This window comes from Pituophis catenifer, unplaced genomic scaffold (genome assembly GCF_029215685.1).
Source record: "Pituophis catenifer annectens isolate HBS135680 unplaced genomic scaffold, rPitCat1.0.hap2 SCAF_3, whole genome shotgun sequence".
Lineage (NCBI taxonomy): Eukaryota > Metazoa > Chordata > Lepidosauria > Squamata > Colubridae > Pituophis > Pituophis catenifer.
In genome coordinates, this window is record NW_027256883.1 from 43,162,798 (window position 1) to 43,180,283 (window position 17,486).

Genomic DNA, 17,486 nt, shown 5'->3' on the forward strand with positions numbered 1-17,486 from the left:
CGAAGTCGAGGCTTGTGGACTTCAACGGAAACCCCATTGGAATCCTGGGCAGAGCCACCATCCACGTAAAATACAACAACTTCAACGGAGAGCTGCCCATCACCATCGTGGAGCACAGCCGACCGAACCTGTTAGGTGTGGAGTGGTTTAAGCCGCTGGGGCTTTCCATTGAGGGCATCCACGAAATCCACAGGGACGAACTCGACACCATCATCGAAGAGTTCAAGGAAGTCTTCGATGGTAAACTGGGGAAATTTGTGGGGAGGCCAATCTCTTTTAATCTGGATAAGGGAATCACACCAATTAGGCTTAAGCCCTGCCGAGTTCCGTTTGCCCTGCGGCCTAAAGTAGACGAACAGCTGGATAAGCTGATCGCCCAGGGCGTCCTGGAACCGATCGATCATGCCTCATGGGAGACCCCCATTGTGACCCCACTGAAGCATGATGGGTCTGTGCGCATCTGCGCCGACTACCGTTGTACCATCAACAAGGCGTTGGCACAGAGCGCATACCCAGTCCCAGTAGTGCAACACCTGCTGCATTCCCTGGGATCTGGCTCAATTTTCGCGAAACTGGACCTGGCCCAGGCTTACCAGCAACTGCCAGTGGATGAAAAAACGGCGGAGGCACAAACAATTGTCACGCACAGGGGGGCATTCAAATGTAACCACCTCCAATTTGGAGTCAGCGCTGCCCCCGGCATTTTCCAATCTATGATGGAACGCCTCCTCCAAGGCGTTCCAGGGGTGGTGCCTTACTTCGACGATGTGCTCATCTCCGGTGACTCAAGAGCTCAACTCCTTGAAAGGCTCAGGCTTGTCCTGCAGCGGTTCAAGGCCAAGGGCTTGAGGGTCAGGCGGGACAAGTGCATCATAGGAGTACAGGAAGTCGAGTTCCTGGGCTATCTCATTGATAGCACTGGCATCCACCCCACCAAATCAAAAGTGGAAGCAATCCATGAAGCTCCAAGCCCAAAAAACAAAACGGAGCTTCAGGCTTTCCTTGGGTTGCTCAACTTCTACGCCATTTTCTTGAAACAGAAAGCCACAGTTGCTGAGCCACTCCACCGCCTGCTGGGGAAATCGGCTTCCTGGAAGTGGGGCCAGGAAGAGGAAGCAGCATTCCAGGCCATCAAAGGACTATTGACGTCCAAAAGCGTCCTCATCCAATACAGCGAGACGCTTCCCATCAAGCTGACTTGTGATGCGTCGCCATACGGGGTGGGGGCAGTCCTCAGCCACGAACTGCCCAACGGCACGGAAGCCCTGATCGCCTACTTCTCAAAGACGATGTCCGGCGCGGAACGGAACTACGGTCAGCTGGACAAAGAAGCCCTGGCCATCGTGGCTGGAGTGAAGCGTTTCCATGAATACCTCTACGGAAGACGCTTCACCATAGTCACCGACCACAAGCCACTCCTGGGACTCCTCGCAGGTGACCAACCCACCCCGACCTTCATGTCCCCACGGATGACGAGATGGGCCAGCTTCCTAGCCGGCTACTCCTATAGGCTCGTGCACCAGCCAGGCACAGCCATAGGAAATGCCGACGCGCTCAGCAGATGCCCGTCGAAGAATCCAGTCGAAGACCCAGCCCCCACGCTCCACCTATTCCATATAGATGACGACGCCAGCTGTCCAGTGTCATCCGCAGATGTGGCCGTTCACACCCAAAAGGACCCCACACTCCGCCAAGTGAAGTCCTGGATCCTCAGAGGGTGGCCATCGGAAAAGACAGAGGAGAGGTTCAGCCCGTTCGCCAGGAAACAGAAGGAGCTGTCCACCATAAAGGGCTGTCTGCTATGGGGAGACAGGGTGCTGATTCCAAGCACTCTGCAACGGCGAACGTTAGAGACTCTGCACAAAGGGCATCCGGGCATCGTCCGCATGAAGGCCCTGGCACAGAGTTACGTCTGGTGGCCCGCCATGGACAGAGACATTGAGCAATGGGTCTCCAGATGAGACCCGTGCCAAGAAGTTCGCCCAGCACCGCCGCAATCCGAAGTCGCGAAGTGGGAGACCCCCAGCAACCCCTGGTCGAGGATCCACATCGACTTCGCGGGTCTGATGCAGGGGCAACACCTCCTCATCGTGGTAGATGTCTTCTCCAAGTGGCTCGAGGTGGTACCCATGGCATCTACCACAACAGAAGCGACGATCCGAGCCCTGCGCTGTCTGTTCGCCACACATGGACTACCGGACGTGCTAGTCTCGGACAACGGCCCCCAGCTCACATCCCTGGCCATGGAGTCCTTCCTGGCAGGACTGGGCATCCGCCACGCTCTGTCTGCCCCGTACAGGCCGGCCGGAAACGGACAAGCTGAACGCATGGTCAGACTCACCAAAGAAGCCCTCACCAAGATGGGCCTGGGAGACTAGCAAGAACGCATAGACAACTTCCTCCTCACCCAGCACATCACGCCGCATGCCACCACCCACAAGAGCCCGGCCGAACTGCTGATGGGCAGAAGGTTGAGGTCACCCTTGGACCGGCTGCACCCCCAATACAGCCCGGAAGTGACCGCAACCGCCAGCCGCCCGCTTCGCGCCTTCAGCAAGGGAGATTCAGTTTTCGCGCTGAATTTCAATGGCTCTCCTAAGTGGCTGAAGGGGAAGATTGCCAGCACAACCAGCCCCAAATCCTACACCGTCGAGTTGGAAGATGGACAGGTCTGTAGACGTCACATCGACCAACTCCGGAAAAGGTGGGGGGGAGCACACGAAAACCAGCCTGACGAGGGAGGCCTACAACACCCAGACGAGGTAGGCCTCCAACACCCCGGCGAGGTAGACCTACCACACCCAGACGAGGTAGGCCTACAACACTCCGGCGAGGTAGGCCTACAACACCCCGGCGAGGTAGGCCTATGACACCCCGACAAGGTAGGCCTACCACACCCCTGCGAGGCAGAGCAACGCCATCCCAACGAGGTCGGCCCGGCACACTACCAGGTACTGTCACGTCGACAGTCCAGCGAGGTAGACCAGGGCCAACCGCACGGGGGATGGCAACACCAACCCAGCCAGGTGGGCACCCGGCACGACAGGGCCAGGGACCACCAACCCAGCCCACAAGTAGACCGGGACCTGCCCAGAGGGGGAGCAGCGCACCCCACCAGTGACGGCAGCCTACGCCAGCCCAGCCAGGGAGACCGCAGTTCCAGGCGAGTAGACCGGGACCCAGCCAAGACGGGCACCCCACTACCCATGGGCAAGGGTGGCACACGACTCCCCGGCGAGAGGGACCCCCGCCCATCTCAGAAGACAGCCAGGGAACAACAACCCGACCCGGATGACCCCAGGCACCACCCGACGGTAGACCTGGGACTAGGGGGAAGGGAAAGCCGACAACAACCCGGCCAGGGAGACCTACACCACCCCGGCAGGGGAGACCTCCGCCGCCCAGACGAGGTAGTCCCGCAACAACATCCCGACCAGGTCGACCACCACCAACCAGACGGGGTAGACCAATGCCAGCCCAACTGAGGGGACCAACGCCACCCCTGCGAGGTCAGACAGCACAACGCAAGCCAGCACCACCCGCAGCCGGCGGACCGGACCCGAGGGCACCGAGCGGAACCACCACCCAACCGGCAGCAGGCTGGACCGCAACCGAACCGCAGCGCCCGGGAGACCAGGGAGGAGCAGGCGACAGACTTACCGAGACTCAGACGCTCTTCCCGGGTCGGAACCGAGCAACCGAGACGAGGCGATAGATCCACAGGCCAGGAGGAAGACCACCAGAACCAGCCATCCAAGGTCTGCGGTCCGGCCGGAGGCGCTGGGGGTGACCCCGCTCACTCGACAGCCGAACCGAGCCCGGTTCCGGAGAGGGAACCAGGAGACGAAAGAGCCCCGTCCATCCAGGCCGGAGACAGAGAAGAAGTGAGACTGCGCAGGTCAGCTAGGGTGCCGAGGCGTCCTACGTACCTGCGCGATTACGTGACTTTTGTGGACGAGATTTGACAGTTCGGACTAAGGGGGGAGGAGTGTTATGTCCTTATAAGGACATCCGCCCTGATTGGCTGCTAGCCATCGGGCGGGAGATTTGAATCCCTGTCAAGGGGCGGTGCGTCTGCCGGGAGCGAATATAAGGAGAGCTCCGGCAGCGCGCCAGCAGTCTTGACTTGTTACTTTTGTAGCTATTAAAGTTGCTAAATGTATCGAGCTGGTCACGTCTTCATTTCCTGCGCCTGATCTAACAGTATAGCTCTGATGCTTCTTCACATCAGGGAGAAAGGATAGATTCTACTACTTCATGTACGATGACAAGGTAAGATAATGGTTAGTTTGGAAATAAATTTCTGATCAACAGAAACCTGCCAATGTAAATATTTAGAACTTTTTTCCCTCTATTGCCTGTGATGGCATGGTTTTGTTTGTAGCAAGATTTATTTCACAGAGGCTCATATTTTGTATTCATTCTTCAGAAAAATATTGTTTTCTTGTACAGAAGATCTGTTTGCTATTGTGTTAGCCTCAGCGAAGGAAGATGACAAGAATTAAATAGTATTTTGACATTAAAAACACATCACTGCCTTTTTTAATGAGATTTCAGGGAACAAAACCAGCTGAGGAAGGATTGCAGTTTAAATTGACTGAGTATATAAAGTGTTGTCATTACTTGTGCTGTTGCTGTTACTTTTTTAATATACTTTATGACCTTGTTTTGCTGTATCTTTTCTCCTTCTCAGAAATGATTTCCCTCTCTTCCTTTTGGAAAGATAACCACAATTATTAAATTGTGGCCTTTGCTTTAAATTAGAAAACATTTTTTTCTGTTGAGAACATAAAACTTTAACAGCTACTATCTGATTTGTTTGGTTTTTTTCCCCCACAGAATAAAGGTTGAATGTAGATCTTTATTATAGCTCTCCTTTTACAATAAACCATAGTTTAAAAACAACACCAGCAGCTGAGTTCACACAACACAGTAAGCTAAAACCAAACTGGTCACATGATGGCTTAACTTAATAAATGAACCTAGACACAAATAGCAGCATGCTGGGGTCTAATATAAGACGTGCTGTTAACCAGGATGGTAGTAATTAAACTGGAAAATCATTTGTATTTGTTACTTTGGAGAACAATTTGCTGACATCCTTAGAAGAAACATAAATGTGACTCTTCTAACCATCTTTATCTTATCTCCTTTGTTTCATTTTATTATCTCCTTTATATAGAAAATGTGGGAAGAACAAATGGGAAAATGGAAGAAAAACATTACTTGAAAGAACCAAACCAAGTTTTACTGATATTAGTTGGCTATATTAAGGGCACTGCTAGTTTTGGGATTAGAACTTGTATAGAGGAATATGTGTGAAGTAAACAACCATATGGGAAGTTTAAACCCTCCCCCATTTTTAATTATCATTATTTTACTTACACTACACCAGGGGTGTCAAACTGGTGGCCCATGGGCCAGCTGTATCACATGCAGGCCATGCCCATCCCAGCTCCGCAGATGGGAAAAATGTTGCAAAATGACACATTAAAGTCAAGCACTGCAGCCTTTGTCCAGCACACTGATGAACCAAAGAAATTCAACTGCTTTCATATACAGTTAAACATGAATATGAAATTTCAGGATGTATGACATAAGATGCCCATGTCTTCCAAAGATGATTAATGAGAATAAAATTGTGCTTAGGCAAGAACCTAAGTTTGCCCTCTTTTGCAGCAACTGGGTTTCCATAATAAGATAATATACTAATTCCACTTACAAAAAATAATGTTCAAATAAGACATTTACTGATGTGATCTCCAATCCTTGACATAACCTTGTTCTACCAGGGGCAGAAAACTGAGGTCACAGATCCTCAATGGAGACTATAATTCAGTAATGATTTTTTTCATTAGATTTATGTCCCTGCTTTCTTCCAGAAGATCATGATGATGTACACAGTACCTTTTCTTTCAAGTTTTCTGATAACAACAAACCTTTTAATTACCATATATAATTGCAGATAAACCCATGTGTTGAATAAACCAACCCTTGGAATTTCAACCAAAATGCCATGAGAAATGTGTCACCCACAGATAAGCTGACCTTCAATTTTTTAACTGCAGTGATGGGAGGGAAACTGAAAATTGTTACATCTTTTATAAAAATATATGATTTTAAGGCCATCACAGGCTTTTTAAAAAAAACCTTCTGAGCTCTGATCTGCAGATAAACTGAACCCAATTTTGTGACAGTGTTTTGAAATTTAAACTTCTCAGCTAACAACTGGTTGAAAACCATCTAATGAGCTCCCATGGCTAAGGGTAAACTCAAATTTCAGTGTTCCCTTTCTTAGGCCTACCATATATACAGTACTTGCATATAAGCCCATCTGTAGAAAAACCAGGCCTCAAAGTTTTTCATGGTACTTTGGTCAAAACTTTGAGGGTTGTATTATCTGCAGATGGATTTATGAAAGAATCTGTATAGGATATAAAGGTGCTTTTTAAAAGCCAAGGATCTTAGCAGAAAAAGCTTTTTGTGAGGAAGGAAACAATAGGTAAAGAGAAAATGGTTAACTTATCAAGAGTTGTTGGAACAATAGCATAAGAATATAAGATGAAATCAAAAGAACAGCTGGCTGCAGAGAGATTTAGTTTGCAATGTTTTCACATACACATTAAAGGAAAGATTCAAGGTAGATAATACAAGATTTGGAACTGAGCAGCAAAAGATAGAATTTGAAGTTGAACTATGTACATGCTAAAATGTATAAACATTTACTGAAATTTGAAATGGAAACGAAATGGAAGTAGAACAAGTAAAAAGTATAAAGTGGCTAAGAATTTTGGACATACTGTAGCATATTTATGGAACAGAGGGGAAATATGTGGTTAAAAGGGCTGAAATGTATATTATGTTTTAACTTAAGTAAGATTTTTTTACAAGATAATGTACCACTGTTATATGAGTTAAGAAAAATTGTCTAGAATGTGTTAAAGTACTTCAAATTTACATTGAAAGTGTGGACAACCCAAAAGGTCATTTTATCATTCCTGGTAGACTTGTTAAAAAACTCAGAAAATTTTTGGTTGAAATATATTCAATGATACAAAAAAAAAATTAAAAATTAATATTCTAACGAACTTTTTTGCTGGGTTTATAGACAAAAGTGACAGACAACTATTCTTACATATGATTTCTGCTGTGTGCCTTTTATATGCCCAAAAATAAAAAGACTTTAAAGTACCTACAATGGGGGAACAGTTGGTGAGTATGATAGAACCTGCAGAGATGCCAAAATTAACTTGTTTGCTTAGAGAAAGATCAACAACTACATTTATTAGTGACTGGAAATCCCTTATGGACATTTGCTGAAAAAAGAAAATGATGTAACCTTATAGAGGTAAAATATAAATGCATTTATGACTGCCTTTAAGAAAATTGAAAACCACTTCTTTGTGTGTGTGTGTGTGTGTGTTTGTGTGTTCTTTTTTCTTTGCATTATTTTATGTATTTCTAATTTTTTTAGTTTGATTTATATTTCCCTTTAGTATTGCAATTAAATTAATTTATATTTATTGTAACCCTACATGAAACAATTAACATATTCATTGGATGTATAAGAACTAACCTGTAGTTGTTTAAATTTTCAAGCCACCCTGAATTAATTGAACCTTAATTGTTTTAAATTCAGTTGTAGCCATGAGATTAAGGCAGTTCTATTACTTATGTGATGATTGTCAAATAACTATACATGTAACTGATTTGATTCTGCATTTGTCAGCACAATGTATTATATAAGTGGAGCACCTATCTAATTTAGTAACCTCAACTGTTTTAACTTAGCGAATGGGAGCAAAAAAATTTAAGTGAGTAGTAAATTAAAGGGAATGGTTTTGTTTTGTTTTTTTGCTGCTGTGAGGAATAAAGAAATAAAAGAGAAATCTGGGAAATGAGCATAAGATATAATCATGATTAAGCACAAAGCCAGGAAAAAAAGGACCAGATTATTTTCTGTTGTTGTTTTTTTAAAAAGCACCCCCCCACACACACACACTTTTGTCACACAAAAATGAAGAAATATGGGGTCCTTTGTTCTCTCTGAGCTTGGTTGTTTTCTTGCATTACCCAAATAGATAACATTATCCATGCTAGTTATGTAATCATTTCATTCCCTAGTTATGTAATGAAACATCTGCAAGAAAACAATCAAGGTCAGACAACACCAAGGATTCCATGGTTCAACCCTCAGCTACAAATATTCTCTTCTCACAAGATAAGAAGTGCTTTAGGGTTATTGTAGGATTAAACTATATAACGTTACAGATGCAAGTTTGCAGCTCCCGACAATGAAATTCTAGGTTATAATGGTTATAATTTCCCTTCCCTATTATATTAGAAATTTAAATTGATACATTCTGATCCTAAATTCAGGAATGCTGTATTCATTTTAATTACCTTTTCTTTCTAGGGAAGATTGGATTTAAGTAATAAACTGCTAAGATGTACTTTCTTGTACAAAACAATGAGAGATCTGATCACAAATTTTCTCTCTCACATACTATTTGATCTTTATGCAATTAATTTCAGCAAGAGGCATACGCTATGTTTTCTCTACCTTTGTGACAACATGTATAATTTTTCACTGAAAAAGCAGCAGATTGTTTGCCAAAGTTCCTATCCATAACACATTGATATGATTCATTCTTCTGTCTGCATGTAGTCACATCTGCTGGGGCTAGAAGAATTCCGATAAATTCTTGCAGGAGTCTGTCTAGACTTCTGTTGCCAAGGTACTTAATGAGGCTGAAATTGCTGTTATTATTGTCAAATATTGAAAAGTCAACATCTTTTTCTGGATTACCAACATTTAAAAACACGGGGAAATGAATTAGCTAAAAGTTAAGAAAACATGTACGAATCCAATTAAGAAATACATTATTCAATTTGGTCTGTATTTTTAAACCAAATTAAAAAAAGATTTCATAATAGATTATCTTTACATTTACAATTTACAATGGTTTATCAGAGAAGCTGTAAAGGATATATATATATTTAAAGCTACAAGTAGTTATGAAAATCTGGATGAGTTTTTAATGATAATGAATTTAGATGAATTCTCGTTTGCAACCATATATCAGTCCTCTTATTTCAGCATTGTTGATAAAAGGTTTCATTTGAAATTTAGTTTTCAATTGAGAGGGAGTCTGTATGTATGTATGTATGTATGTATGTATGTATGTATGTATGTATATATATATATATATATATATATATATATATATATATATATATATGAATTTAATCCATCTAAATCAACTATTAAATATATAAATAAAATAGAATCATAAGATTGTTCCAAAGAAAAACATTCTAGACATCGAGAAAAGTTTAGCTCAGGCCTATATACAACCTATGGCTTGGGAAGCCTGCAGGCATTTTTTGAAAACTAGCAACACTCTTGCTATCAAACATTGCTGCTGCCATAAAGAATTTGTCACCACCTAATTTTTGGCAACCATCTCCACCCAGAAATTATTCCTTTAAAATAAAAACCCAGTGTTTTTATTCTGAATACATATATTTTAATAATATTTTTATTGAAATTTTAAAGTACAGAAAGGATAAACTATACAAAGTGCGAAAAATAAAACACTCATAAAAAGAAAAAGTAAAAAATGGCAGAGAAGATGAAAGGAAATAGAAGGTTAATAAATAACATATATTTTTAATGTATTAATATAGCCCTTTTCCCTCTGTGAGTTCTGCCTACATGGCCTAGCTCATATGTGCTTTTACTCTTCTTCACCCTTCATTTAAAAATGTTTTTATAAGGGAGCATTTGGGAGAACTTCAGCTTTTTCAATCCAAATAACAGATTAAATCAGAACATGTGTTTTACACACACACACACACACACACACACACACACACACACACACACGTATCAGTGGTGGGATTCAATTTTTTTTGCTACTGGTTCCGTAGGCATAGCTTGATGGGCGTGGCTTGGTGGTGTGGCAGCGGAAGGATAGTGTAAAATCTCCATTCCCTCCCCACTCCAGGGGAAGGTTACTGCAAAATCCCCATTTTCTTCCATTCAACTTGAACTCAGGAGGCAGAGAATAGATGCGGCGGGGCCAGTCAGAGGTAGTATTTACAGGTTCTCCAAACTACTCAAAATTTTTGCTTCTGGTTTTCCAGAACTGGTCAGGACCTGCTGAATACCACCTCTGGTATGTATGTATGTATGTATGTATGTATGTATGTATGTATGTATGTATATGTATATGTATATGTATATGTATATGTATATGTATATGTATATGTATATGTATATGTATATGTATATGTATATGTATATGTATACACACACATATACACATATATACATACATATTCTCTCTCTCTCTCTCTTTCTTCATATGTTTACAGGTTGGTAAGTTTCTCAAATTCATTAAATAATTATTGTCTGATCTAGACAGAATTTTTTTTTTGAAAAAAACAAATATTTAGTACTCTGTGTCACCCAGAATTTATAATATAAGCAATCCATGATATGTCAAAACTTTAAATTTTTGATTATGCATTACAGAGCTGTGCTAAGTTTGTACTTAGTGCCCTTTATAATAATTACAATTTTGAATTTGAAGTTTGCCATGATTTTAAAGTCATTAGTCCAACATACTGTGAAGCAGAAATATGTCAGGCATAGTCTTGTTGGGCTATAATATACAATTATGTTATGAATATCATTATTCTTCCTGTTACCATCATTGTGCCAAAGCAATAATATAAAAATGTGCTCCACATATGCAAAATATATTTAATTGGTAAACAACTTCAGTTTTAACAAAGGTTATCATTAAAACAAATATTAATTCTTACTCTATATTTGCTGCATGAAAAGTACATTTCATTTTGAGATTGAATATTCAGCAATCACTGTTAGTTCATCAGTTTTCTTTAGTCAACATTCCCAAGGCCATAAGCAAGCAAATATTTGAAAAATTATAAATATACAAACTAAAAAAATAATAAATTATTTTATTTTTTAAAAAGCCACTAGAAACCTACAGAATTATTTTAAACAAATCATCAACTGAGATTGTGCCTACAATAGGACTAAGTAGGGATGTCACTTAAACTTTCTAGATGTCCCCAAATTAAATTGTCTTAAAAATCATCAACAACAAAAATTAATGTCCACTTTAGATATTCAATTTTGGGAACAAAAATTACAATTTTTAAAAATTTAGTTATCAGGAACGGCAAAATCCTTTATTCTAAGATTGTTTTTCTTATGCATATAAGAAAAGAAAAAGTTGTCATTCATTGTTGTGAAGAAAAGCCTGTAAAAAAAATATAATGCTTAAGCATCAGGTCACTGGACTGCTAGGTGGGTGTCATAATCTAGAAAATCAGACTCAAGACATGGAAAGCAATAAAGTCTTTTTGGAAACTTCCCCAGTTCTCTGCAATTGATAGTGTTAACCAGTGGTGAAATCCATTTTTTTTACTACTGGTTCTGGGGCGTGGCTTGGTGGGTGTGGCAGGGGAAGGATACTGCAAAATCTCTATTCCCACCCCACTCCAGGGGAAAGATAGTGCAAAATCCCCATTCCCCCCCCACCCTGGGACCAGCCAGAGGTGGTATTTGTCAGTTCTCTGAACTACTCAAAATTTCCACTACTGGTTCTCCAGAACCTGTCAAAACCTGCTTGATTTCACCCTTGGTGTTAACCATCTTGCCCTTGAATCTTGGTTCCCAGTAAGAACTTTGAACTGATGGTAGAATTATGTAGATTTACTTGACAAAGTTCACTATTTGAAATTGCTTGATAGATTTAACTGCTTTATTTCTTCAGCTGCTTAATAGATATGAAAAGTGGAAACATGGAACACAGTTTTAAAAAACCCCTTGTGTTACCTGCTTCCCTTCTAAAGCTAACCCATCTTTCTAGGTGCATAGCAGCCAGAGTAAGCATAAAGTGATGCCATCAGAAGCCTTGGTGCGGTGGTTCTAACAGAGAAGGAAGCAAAAAAGCTTTTGGAAAGTAAGGGTGAACATTGGCGGCGGCAGCTGAACGCTCAGTGGCAGCCACTGGGTGAAAGCATCTTCAGTGCAGTTGTTACATATTGAGTTAAGTTGATTGGGGTTTTGTGATTGGTTATTGTAAGCACAGTGTTCATTGGTTAACAACTGACAGCCGGCAGTATAAAAGGAGCTGTCAAGCGCGGGTTCTGTGTTCTGTCATTATTGTTAATAATAAAGATTGCGTTAGTTTACACTTCAGTCTCTGTCCTGTCAGCCGGTTATAAGAATGAAATAGCAGTAGTGCTGAAAAAGGAGGCCAAGAGAACACTGAGAGACACTTCGGAAAAAGATTGGCACTGAGGAAATCAGAAGCTTCCAATGAAGTTAATCCTACTGCTCCAGCAAGCCCTAATGCAAGCCCTAGAAAATCTCAAAGTATTGGCAATATTAGAAAGGAATTAGAATAAACCACTCAGAAGAATTAAAGATCCAACATAAGACCTCAAGAAACTAATCAGCCGAACAGCATATCAAAAACAGAAATGGCTAAATCATTCCTTCCAGCCAGCATGAGAAAGTTTAAGAGAAAGCATAGCACCTGCTACTCTTTTTCAGGGCTGGAGAGATGGAGCTAAATAGAATTTAAAGGATAGGCATAAGAATGTTAGAAACCTAAGCATAAATTAATTGAAATTAAAGATTTAACTAGATCAATGGGTTAATAAATATGTAATGGTCATTGAACTGAGAATATCAGCAAATAATTATAGTTAAAATTTGATAGGTATGATAGAACATAAATAGCAATAACAATAGCGCTTAGATTTATATACCGCTTTACAGTGCTTTACAGCCTTCTCTAAGCGGTTTACAGAGTCAGCATATTGCCTCTAACAATTTGGGTCCTCATTTTACCCACCTTGGAAGGATGGAAGGTTGAGTCATCCTTGAGCCTGGTGAAATTTGAACTGCCAAATTTGTAGGCAGATGGCAGGCAGCAGAAGTAACCTGCAGTACTGTACTCTAACCACTGCACCACCAAGGCTCATAGTAAAGGAAACTATAGTCAAAAGACAAAGAAAAAGGGTCATGAAGAAGAATCAGAACAAGTTTACCATGGTTTATTTATTAGGAAAACATTTGTAGTTTCTCTAAAGTAATAAATTACACATATTCAAATGGGGGTTAAAGAAGTATTGTGTTTATGTGTGTTGTATTATTTCCCCCACAAAAGCAAAATCTGTAATAATAAATTTTACTGACTTGCAATCTTGAATTAAACCTGAACCCTCTCTTGTGTTGCTGTAAGAGAGAAAAGAATAGGGCAAATTCACAGAAATGACTCTTTTCTTAGAAGCTCTTTAACGATTTGTCTTCATCCCCAAGAAACAAATGAAGCAGGAAATGATATGGGAGCACAAGTCTGTCCTTGATCTTCTGTGATGCCTCTGATCCAATTAGGCCATTGCAAGTCTATAAGAAGACAGCTGGAGAAGGAAAGAACAGCCAGAGACTAAAAGAAAATTGGGACACCACCAAATAATTCACCAATTCCTGATGTATAGAGACAGGTTTACATTTAATTGATGAAGCAGCAGCAGATTAACAGTAAGTAATTTAATGAGAAGCAACAGCACATCGAGTTAGGAACAAACTAGGTCATATAAACCCAACCTAGATTCCCCCCCCACCCAAAAAAAATCTTTATTTGCATGCTGTCTATTCCCAAGCATCTCCAAATGTAAATGTTCAATCATAAACTCCCTTCCTCCTATGCTTGATAATGTACTGAAACTCAGAAAGAACAATCTGGATTTCCATGGAAAGCTAGTCTCAGAGGAAGATAGTTTAATCGTTGGAAGCAACGATTTAAAAAAGAAAATGACATTCCAGCAGATGTCAAACTCCTACAGCTGGAATCTGGAAGAAGTTAATCCCATTCAATCTGATTGGATGGTGAGATTAATACAGAGAAGTAACCTTGTCTGGATCACTGTGATATTTTAAGGATGACAGCCAGCATCTTGAATTATACAATGAATGGCAAGCAGTGCAGTTTCCAAAATACTAAGATGATCCAATTATATTGAGATACTCTAATCACAACATGAGATGGTTGTATTTTGTGCAATTTACAGATTCTGAATGCTTTCCAAGGACAGTCCCATGTAGAGTCCATTAATTCAAGTGGGGAGGGGGCATGAGTGATGATGATGATTAGGGACTTCCAATCCAGGAATAGCTACAACTGGTATACAAGTTATAATAGTACAAAAACTTACTTGGCTACAGCTATCATCCCAACATGAGAATTACTTCTGATTGGAAAAGTGCAACTCTGTTATGAAGAGGTAAAGATGGCATTTACCTAGAATTATTTAGCACAGAAATCCAAAACAACTCTGTTTCGCAGAGACTCAGTTTGTATTTATTCTTCTGCTTGTAGACTCTGACAACTTTGCATCAGCACTTCTACTGCCTTGACATCTTGGTCTGGGTATATTGCCAGGTATCATCGGTATATTGATGATGTTGGATGTTGGGCTGATAGATGATCATTCTAATAATTTCATATAGAAGTTAACAAACATGGAGAGAAAGCCCTGAGGCATTACACAAAGAAACTGTTTCCATGAAAATCTATCCTCCCACCACCACTGACTGGAATCACTGTGTTGAGAAAGAGGGGAACTACTGAAAAACAGTGTCACTCACTCCAATTCTTCAAAGATGGTTAGAAGGATTCATGATAAAGATTTTGAAAACCATGAAGAGATTAAATAAGATCAGGAATGTTGCATTCCTCTGATCCAAGACTCTCAAAACATCATTCATGAACATGACTAATGCATTTTCCAGTTACCTTTGGCCTAATTGTCAAAGGTCTAAATAATCTGCCTCTTCTAGAGTCTTCTGGATTTCCAGAGCTATTACTTTCTCAAAAAGGAAGATTAAAAAAAAAGTCTAAAATTATAATCAAGTGAAGATTCCTTAAGCATGAGCCAAATTATAACCTCATTCAGCAGTAATGGGTACATCTCTTACTCAAAGAAGTATTTGTTACCACTCAAATCCAATCTCTTGCTGCCTCAGAAGAATCTTCAGTCACAACGTGCAAATTGAGAACTTATCATATCTGCTTCCTCACAAATCAGAGAGTCAAACCAATCCTAGATCCCTTCATAGGACAAAGCCCCAGTTACCTTTATATTATGGCAGTCATTTTGATGTGTGTAGGTAAGGAGTCTGTTGCCACACTTGCTGATCCGTTTTATTTGAATGCCATCATTTGGAAATTCTTTAAAATTATTTATTTATTAAAATAAATAATTTGTATAGTTGCCCATCTCACAAAAAGTGATTCTAGATATCATACAACAATTGAATAAAGCAACAAGTACAAAAACAAAACAAAAAAAATCCACATTCAAATATAAATATTATAAAAACAAGTATAGATTAGATGATAAACATACAGTCAGGTCCAGAAATATTGGGACATCAACACAATTTTAACATCCTTGGCTCTATACACCACCACAATGGAGTTGGAATGAAACAAACACAATGTGCGTTAACTGCAGACTGTCAGCTTTAATTTGAGGGTATGTACATCCAACTCAGGTGAACGGTGTAGGACTTACAGCAGTTTGCATATGTGCCTCCCACTTGTTAAGGGACCAAAAATAATGGGACAGAATAATAATCATAAATCAAACTTTCCCTTCTTAATACTTGGTTGCAAATCCTTTGCAGTCAATCACAGCCTGAAGTCTGGAACGCATAGACATCACCAGACGCTGGGTTTCATCCCTGGTGATGCTCTGCCAGGCCTCTACTGCAACTGTCTTCAGTTCCTGCTTGTTCTTGGGGCATTTTCCCTTCAGTTTTGTCTTCAGCAAGTGAAATGCATGCTCAATGGGATTCAGGTCAGGTTATTGACTTGGCCATTGCATAACATTCCACTTCTGTCCCTTCAAAAACTCTTTGGTTGCTTTTGCAGTATGCTTTGGGTCATTGTCCATCTGCACTGTGAAGCGCCGTCCAATGAGTTCTGCAGCATTTGGCTGAATGTGAGCAGATAATATTGCCCGAAACACTTCAGAATTCATCCTGCTGCTTTTGTCAGCAGTCACATCATCAATAAATACAAGAAAACCAGTTCCATTGGCAGCCATACATGCCCACACCATGACACTACCACCACCATGCTTCACTGATGAGGTGGTATGCTTAGGATCATGAGCAGTTCCTTTCCTTCTCCATACTCTTCTCTTCCCATCACTCTGGTACAAGTTGATCTTGGTTTCATCTGTCCATAGGATCTTGTTCCAGAACTGTGAAGGCTTTGTTAGATGTTGTTTGGCAAACTCTAATCTGGCCTTCCTGTTTTTGAGGCTCACCAATGGTTTACATCTTGTGGTGAACCCTCTGTATTCACTCTGGTGAAGTCTTCTCTTGATTGTTGACTTTGACACACATAAACCTACCTCCTGGAGAGTGTTCTTGATCTGGCCAACTGTTGTGAAGGGTGTTTTCTTCACCAGGGAAAGAATTCTTCGGTCATCCACCACACTTGTTTTCCGTGATCTCCCAGGTCTTTTGGTGTTGCTGAGCTCACCGGTGCATTCCTTCTTTTTGAGAATGTTTCAAACAGTTGTTTTGGCCACGCCTAATGTTCTTGCTATCTCTCTGATGGGTTTGTTTTGTTTCTTCAGCCTAATGATGGCTTGCTTCACTGATAGTGACAGCTCTTTGGATCTCATCTTGAGAGTTGACAGCAACAGATTCCAAATGCAAATAGCGCACTTGAAATGAACTCTGGGCCTTTTATCTGCACATTGTAATTGGGGTAATGAGGGAATATCACACACCTGGCCATGGAACAGCTGAGAAGCCAATTGTCCCATTACTTTTGGTCCCTTAACAAGTGGGAGGCACATATGCAAACTGCTCTAAGTCCTACACCGTTCACCTGAGTTGGATGTACATACCCTCAAATTAAAGCTGACAGTCTGCAGTTAATGCACATTGTGTTTGTTTCATTCCAACTCCATTGTGGTGGTGTATAGAGCCAAATATGTTAGAATTGTGTCGATGTCCCAATATTTCTGGACCTGACTGTATATGAAAATCCTATGATATACCAGCAATGCTGTTAATGTGAAAGGAAAGGAAAGTATATTAATAAAATGTATCTTTAAAAGTATGTTGTTTCTAAAGTTTCTGTTCAGGCATGAACTGCTGAGATATAATCAATAATTCATAATAGAAAAAAGGGGAAAGAACTTTAAGTTTTAACATCTCTTGTTGAAAACATATCAAAAGTTGATAAATTACTTGAATTAATCGACTTTGTCAAATCAAATACAATAAGGACATTTTATTATTCCAAGCAAGTGGTACACCTTTTTTCTTTCTAATTTATGTTCCTTCAATAAAGCCTAAAATTGGAAAGCATTAGACAGAAACATGACTTATCAGAATATATTGTTAATAAGCA